The following is a 7,712-nucleotide window of genomic DNA, read 5'->3' as shown; positions in this document are numbered from 1 at the left end:
CACTGTGTATCCCCTCCTTTAACGAATAACTGAAACACTAAATTCACCCATTTTTTATAAGATGTTAAAAATACATCAAAGATTGGACTCTGCCTGGCTGTTGCTGATTTGGAAATGGGCGTGAATGCATTCCTTACATGCAGACTGAATTACTATTACTTTTACTCTGCAATACTGCCAGACTTTTACAACATTTTTTTTTTAGTAGGACTTGCTCTGGGTCCAGAACATGGTAATAGGAATTAACTCTGGCAATTCTGCTGCTTAGTCTGCTAACCAGCTCCTAAATATCAACAGGTGTTCTGAATTTCAGCCAGAATTGATTGGAAATTGGCCTTATAATTCACTAGGGTTCAGATTTGAGATCAGTTAACACCAGACTTCTGGAAACATTGGCTGCCCCCCTGGGCCAATGAGTGGTGAGGTTATTCTCCTTGAAAACAGCTGAAAGTCATTCCTTTCTTCAGCGCTTTTAGCGATTTCAAACTTCGAATCCTGCTGAGAACTGCACTGAGAGTGAGAGTACACATTGCTTCATGCAGGCTTTACACAGAAGGAGAAACCTGTAAATACAGAGGGGATCTTCAGACTCATGCTATCAATTCAGATTGTCAGGTCGAGACACAGACAGGGGGCAGGATCTGCTGAGTGCTGTGGACTGAATTGGGTCCACCCCACCACTCCGAACATATTTGTTGAAGCCGGGACCCTAACGTGGTGGTATTTAGCGGTGGGGCTTTTGGGAGATAATTAGGTTTAAATGTGGTGATGAAGGTGGGGTTCTCGTGATGAAATTAGTATCCTTATGAAAAGGGAAAGAAACCACAGGCCTCTTTCTCCTCTCTGTGTGAGGATACAATAAGAAGGTGGCCATCTGAAAACCTGGAAGCAAGTCCTCACCAGACAGTGAATCTGTCAGCATCCTGATCTTGGACTCTGCAGCCTCCAGAACTGTAAGAAATAAATGTCTGTTGTTTAAACCATTCAATGTATTACATTTTGTTATAGCAGCCTGAGCTAAGAAACTGATAGTATGAGTTATGAAAGACTATAATCCATATTTTCTGAATCTCAGGCTACAGTTAGTTTTTCCTACTTTGTCATATCTCATATATGAAAGTTTTTGCTATCACTCTAAATACTGGGTAGTCAATGGATTAACTAACCGTATTATCTCCTAAATGTGGCGTGGATCTCAGCAACCTGTAACATGTTTGATTAAGCAAGGGGAGGACAATGTACGTTCACCATCTTTCAAATTGTGGCTTCCCCATGAGTCCTTTTGGTCCCTCACTGAATCACTTTTCCATGTACAGAGAGTATAATGCCTCTTAGATGTTGCAAGCCCCCTTTGGAACACGTGTTCCTGGTTTCAGTTGAATTGCCTCCTGAATGTGGAACTATTTAAGAATCAGAGGCCGGGCGCGGTGGCTCACGCCTGTAATCCCAGCACTTTGGGAGGCCGAGGCGGGTGGATCACAAGGTCAAGAGATCAAGACCATCCTGGTCAACATGGTGAAACCCTGTCTCTACTAAAACTACAAAAAATTAGCTGGGCATGGTGGCACGTGCCTGGAATCCCAGCTACTCAGGAGGCTGAGGCAGGAGAATTGCCTGAACCCAGGAGGCGGAGGTTGCGGTGAGCCGAGATGGCGCCATTGCACTCCAGCCTGGGTAACAAGAGCGAAACTCCGTCTCAAAAAAAAAAAAAAAAAAAAAGAATCAGAATACTGCTTTCCTGTAAGTGAGAGAAACATATGAGAAGGTGAATGCTGGCAATGTTTTCTGTAATGTAGGCTGTGACTCATGCTAAAATTAACCTTTCAAACCCTCTGTATATTTTAAACATAATGGTTGCATAGCCTGAGAAGGGCATCTATGCAGAATTGTGAATTGAAATTATGTTAAACTAGGCAGCAGGAGTTTTATAGAAAGTGGATTTCTGACACACATTGGGAGACATTTTAATTACATGATCAATAAGATTTCAAAGAAGGCCTAAAAGGTCATCAACATCACTTGTAAAATGTAGTAAAATTTGATGGAAAAGAAACTTGAGAGTGCTGTGTCAAGAATCAATCGATAGTCACTAGATTTTATCTCTGTCAAATTTAAGAACATTTAACATCTGTGCCGGAGAAGTGCATAGGCAGTTATGTGAAACATCCAGCTGCTTCCCAGAACCCAAAAGTCCACTGAAGATCATGTGTAAAGAATATACACAAGACAGCCAGTGAAGAGAGCGCAGCAACGAACTCATAAAAGCTTGCAAACAAACAGATTTCCACGTTGGCAAGCCAAGTCCCAAATGTTACTTACAGCTGGGCAAATTTGACCTTCCAAGTGTTTGTTCTTCTTTGTCACCCATTTTAAAAACAAGAGAATCAACCCAAGATTATGTGAAAGAAAGTGTAGCATGACAGGTTGGTTAAGGGATTGGGCTGTGGAGTTTGACTGCCTCAGTGGGAATCCCATTCCCACTACTTACTAATTGCATGACCTTGGACAAGTTGCCTAGCCTGTCTCATCCTTTGTTTTCTCACTTGTAAAATAAAGAATAATAATGGCTGTGCCAATTTCATAGGATGTGGTGAGGATTAAGTGGGTTTATCTAAAGAACTCAGCACAGTGCCTGGCACACAGCAAGGACTCAATACATATGAGGCTATGATTGAAGTGGTTTCTTGCTTCTCACCAGTAAAACATTCTGTATGTGTAACAACATACCTAATGAACCTGGGCACATGGCAGCAAAGAAAGTCTTCAGGAGGTGAATGGGAGAAAAGCAAAGATTGCTTACCTGTGCATATAATCATGATAGTTGCTGTCTCTTATTGACACTGTGTTGAGTACCTTATGAATATTATCTTATTTAATCACTGTGGAATATTACAAGATAAATACCAGTCTCATTTTTTGTACAAGGCAATCAAAACACAGCGAAGGTAAGTAATTTACCTAGAAAAAGACATGCAGAAAATAGACTCAAATGTGAGATGTTCTGATTCTACATTTGCTCTTCTGAAGCCAACAACAAGGCCAGGCACAGTGGCTCATGCCTGTAATCCTAATACTTTGGGAGGCCAAGGAGGGAGGATAGCTTGAAGCCAGAAGTTCAAGACCAGCCTGGGCAACATAGTGATACCACCACCTCTGCCAAAAAAATTTTTTTTTAAATTAGGCAGGCATGGTGGCATACATCTCTGGTCCCAGCTATTCTGGAGGCTGAGGTGGGAGGATGGCTTGAGCTATGGAGGTGGACGCTGCAGTGAGGTGTTATGCTACCACTGCCCTCCAGCCTGGTTACAGAGCAGAATCCTGCGTTAAAAAAAAAATCAAAATTTCCTGAGATTGCTTGGTGTAGTTTTGCCATGACACACAGGGAATTGTGTCACCTCAGATCCCCATAGTCCTGTCTAAATTGATGGAGCATCAGTACACACAGCTTATATGTTGTCATAGGAATGGAAGGGAGGGAGTTTTCTATAAGTCCACTTATTTTCAGAAAGGTAAAACAAACAGAGAAAATACATAGAAAAAGCTAAGACAAATGATCTCCTGTTCTTTGAAGTTCTCTTTCCCCTGATGAGGCAAATTTACAGGGCTAACCTTGAAAATATATTCAGTTCAGGTGAGTATAGCCAGTATTTATAAACGTGGCACATCACAGGTATTGTGGAGGGGAATCAGCACAGAAAGATGAATCATACACATGGAAATCTTGTGGAAAAAATAAGCAGCTATAAAACTGTATATTAAGGCAGAGTGATTAAGAGCTGGGACTTTGGAATCCTGGCTTCATGATTATTCAGTATATAAACTCAAGCAGATCACTTTACTTTCACATCTATAAAATGAGTAGTAATCCCTAAAGTGCAGGACTGCTAACAGAATGATATTGAATAAAGCACATAAACAACTTAGTATTTGTACCTAGAGTCACTCAAGAATATTACTTATGATTAAATAGGACCACCTGCCTGGGTCTAGTACTAGCTCGACCACCTAATGACTTTGTGTTCTTGAGCAAGTTATTAAATCACTCTGTTTTCTCACATGTAGACTGGGATAATAGTAGTACCTCCCTCAGAGGATCATTACAAAGATTAAGTGAGTTAACATTGATAAAGCACTTAGATAAGTATCTGGCACATAGTAAGAACTCAAGAGTAGCGATGACTGTTAGTGCTGTGATTATTTTTGATAGAAGTAAGCAAGAGATGCTGTAAGAAAATAAACAATCACCTAACTGAGGTTGTGATGTGTGGGCAAGAAAACCTTCCTAGAGGACAAGATGAAAGCATGTAACAGGTGTGGGAGAGATGAACAGGGGAGCAGCCAGAGAATTGGGAGATTTAGAAACAGCACATCTTGCATTTCTTCATATTCAGTCTTCAGTGGAGGCCTTGCCTCTCACATCTGTTGCTTTTGCTAGTTGGAGTTCATAGGTCCTGCAATTGGTTTGAAGGTAAATTACAAACTAGAAAGGGAGTGGGAGGGGGTAAGAAGAGAATGCGGTACCCCCTTTTAAAAAAGGGCTGCAATTATTTAGCTGATTACTTAACATTGTGGAATGCAGTAAGGTCAGAGACTGGCTCACTTTTCAATGTAACTACTGTGCCAATGAGCAATCTCTAAAATTGCTTGAAGTCATTTATACTAGTAAATGCATATGCATTAGAGCCTGGTTAAAGATTTAGAGATTAAGCCGGTTAATAGAATTCATTTAATATATCTGGTATAATTCAGTGGAACACATGAGTGCTCTTCAGAGCCTAAAACTGATGGAAGAGAAACAAATCCTTGTACCAGCCATTAAAGAAGGATGAGTTGACCTCCTAAAGGAGTAAGCCCTTGATTTTCATTCCTCTCTAGCTATATGCACAATGGATGTCTTGATAAATGGCTATGCTATAAACAGTTTATCAGATATTTGGACTCTTTCTTTTTCTTTCTTTCTTTCCTTCTCTCTCTTTCCCTTTCTTTCCTCCCTCCCTTCCTTTCTCTCTCCCTCCCTCCCTCCTTCCTTCCTTCCCTCTCTCCTCCCTTCTTCCCTCCTTCCCTCCCTCCCTTGCTCTCTCTCTCCTCCCTTCCCTCTTTCCTTCCTTCCTTCCTTCCTTCCTTCCTTCCTTCCTTCCTTCCTTCTTTCCTTCCTTCCTTCCTTCCTTTTCTTATTTTTCTCTTTTTTTCCTTTGGCCACTTCACATTCATTCATGGTCATATCTGATCCCTTTGCTTTATTTCTGAAGTCAGGAGGGGATGCAAAAAATATTGGAACACCATACATTCACCAAGGTCATCATCCTTTGTGAGACAGGGAGGGTAGAAAAAAGCTACCTTCACCCCTCTCTGCGTAGACTGAATTAAGAATCAGGAAACAGTGGCTAACAGCCTTATTTAAAATATAGCCTGGCTCAGTACTGAGGCTGCTGGTGGGAGCTGACAAACAAGCCAGCCAAAAGAATCTAATATTTACTACAGTTCACCAAGACATCGACGTCCCCACATTTTGCAGTTGAAACATTATTTCATAGGACCAAATATTTAGTTTTTTGAAGGTGATTCAAAACAAGAGTAGATTACATTTTGCTATGGTAACTCAAAGCTTCTTCTTCCACCCTTGTCCAAAGTGTGGTGTCAAATTAGGGTGACCTTTTGGCCCAGAAATAAAAAATAATAGTTGGGAAGATGTTTTAAGATGATAAGAGAGGTTCCATTTATGCCACTCGCAGTGATACAATTTTTAATATTACTTTTATGTGATTTTTTTAAGTTGTTGAATTGCAACAGTGCTTTTCCAATTTGGGAAAAATAATTTGGTAGTAAATGTTGATTAGTCTTCTGTGGTATGTTTGTTTATGGCCAGAACAACAATAGAAATATTCTTTGTTGCTGAACAGGACACTCAAGGGGACTTTTGACAAAAAGAAGAAGGTAAAGAGAAAAGTATACATTTTCTCTTTACATAAAAGGATACATGTCAAGGTTGTTTTGCTTTCAAGGATCATGCAAAGTGCCCAGCATGATGTGTGGTAGATATGAAGGACATACAAACAAATACACCAACAACCAGATGGGAGATGTGCTTGAAGTCTATTTATACCAAAATGTTATAGCTATTATATCTTATGTCAATTCATACTCATAAGTAAATTCCCATTCTAGACTATAAGGTCTTAAAAGACACATATCATTTTCTTTTTTCTCTCTCTACCCTTCCTCAAGTCAACATAAGTGAAAACCCTGGGCCAGAGAGAAAGGAAGGCCTGAGCTGATGGCCCAGTTGAGATTGACATGAGCAAGTCCTATTACTTCAACATGCCTCAGTGTCCTTCACTGTAAAATGGGGATACTGATGTCTACATTGCACCTTAAGGAGTGATTATAATCATTCAATGCATGGAAACTTGCACCTCATATTTTCATTACTTGTACATCCCCAGCCCTTTGCTATTTTTAGCAAAGATCCTGTCTCACATACAGTGTGTCATTAGTGAGCGTGAGCATAGCTTTGAGCAGGGATATGTGGCTCTGACTTGATTGGTGGAAGTTTCTACCTTGGTTGCAGCTGCATAGTTGTTTTTATGCAGGTTATATACAATTGCCTAGCTGTTTGCAATGGTTGCAAAGAAAGCCAAGGATCAGTGCTATAGCAAAGAAACTCCTCTTTGCTCTGGCTACAGCAGGCCTTTTCCATGCCATGACAGACACAATCCATCTTGAATCCAAGCAGATAAAGAAATAAAGGACAGAGAAAAGTGACAAAAGCAAATAGGGAGCAACAGAGGAATCACAAGAAAGGATGCAAATAAATGTGTTTTTGAAACTCTTCTAATTCTTTGGGAAGAACAGACAGCAGCTTTGAGCTAATGACCCAAAAATAGGTCTCAGCAAACATTTGCCAAGGATCTGGAAAGATTTTTTTTCCTGACGCTTCTCTAAGTAACAGCAGAACTTTGGACTCTGGGAAGGGAGGGTAGTGCTGAGGCCAGGCAAAGTGTTGCCCACCCTTCATAAGGCTCCCTCAGGCACCCCTGCCAAACTTCAGACCTGCTTTTGACAAGGGAACCTCTGAATGCTGTGGTTTGGATTTTGCTTGTGGCTTAATTTTCATATGTGAGGTCTTCTCATGCCCAAGAAACCAGGCCTTGCCCAATCGAAATCAGAACGGCCACACACATTTGCAAGAACGCATGCCATCTTGTCTTTCTTGATGATTTTCATGGGGCTTTCTTAAGAGAAATGGAAGAGAGAGGTAGAAGAGGTGTGATGGGAGTTCAGTCCTTCTCCTCTCCTTGTACCTAGACCAACATTTTACAAACTGACTACGAAGAGGCGTAGTCATTGATATTAACAAGAAAAGTGCTGTTAGAACAAATAACTTTGAGAAATGGATTTCATAAAACAAAAGAGGTATTTTTCCTGCAGAGCACACTGAAAGGCTAGATGTGCATTATGCTTATTCTCAACCCCGCTGTTATTTGTTACCTCAGCATCATTGGACACTGTCACCTACACCCTCCTTGAAATACTTTATCCAGTTAACTCCCAAGTTGCTGCCCTCTCTTGGCTTCCTCCTACTGCATTGGCCTCTGCTTCTCTGTATCCTCCGCTGGCTTTGAAGTCCTCTTCCACAACCTGGAGAGACTGAGCCTCAGTCTTAGCTCCTCTCCTACTTTAGCACACATGTGCATTGAATGGTCATCTTGGTT

This window comes from Sapajus apella, unplaced genomic scaffold (assembly GCF_009761245.1).
Source record: "Sapajus apella isolate SASKATOON/1434 unplaced genomic scaffold, GSC_monkey_1.0 scaffold76, whole genome shotgun sequence".
In the NCBI taxonomy this organism is placed as follows: domain Eukaryota; kingdom Metazoa; phylum Chordata; class Mammalia; order Primates; family Cebidae; genus Sapajus; species Sapajus apella.
Note: the sequence above shows the minus strand (reverse complement) of the source record.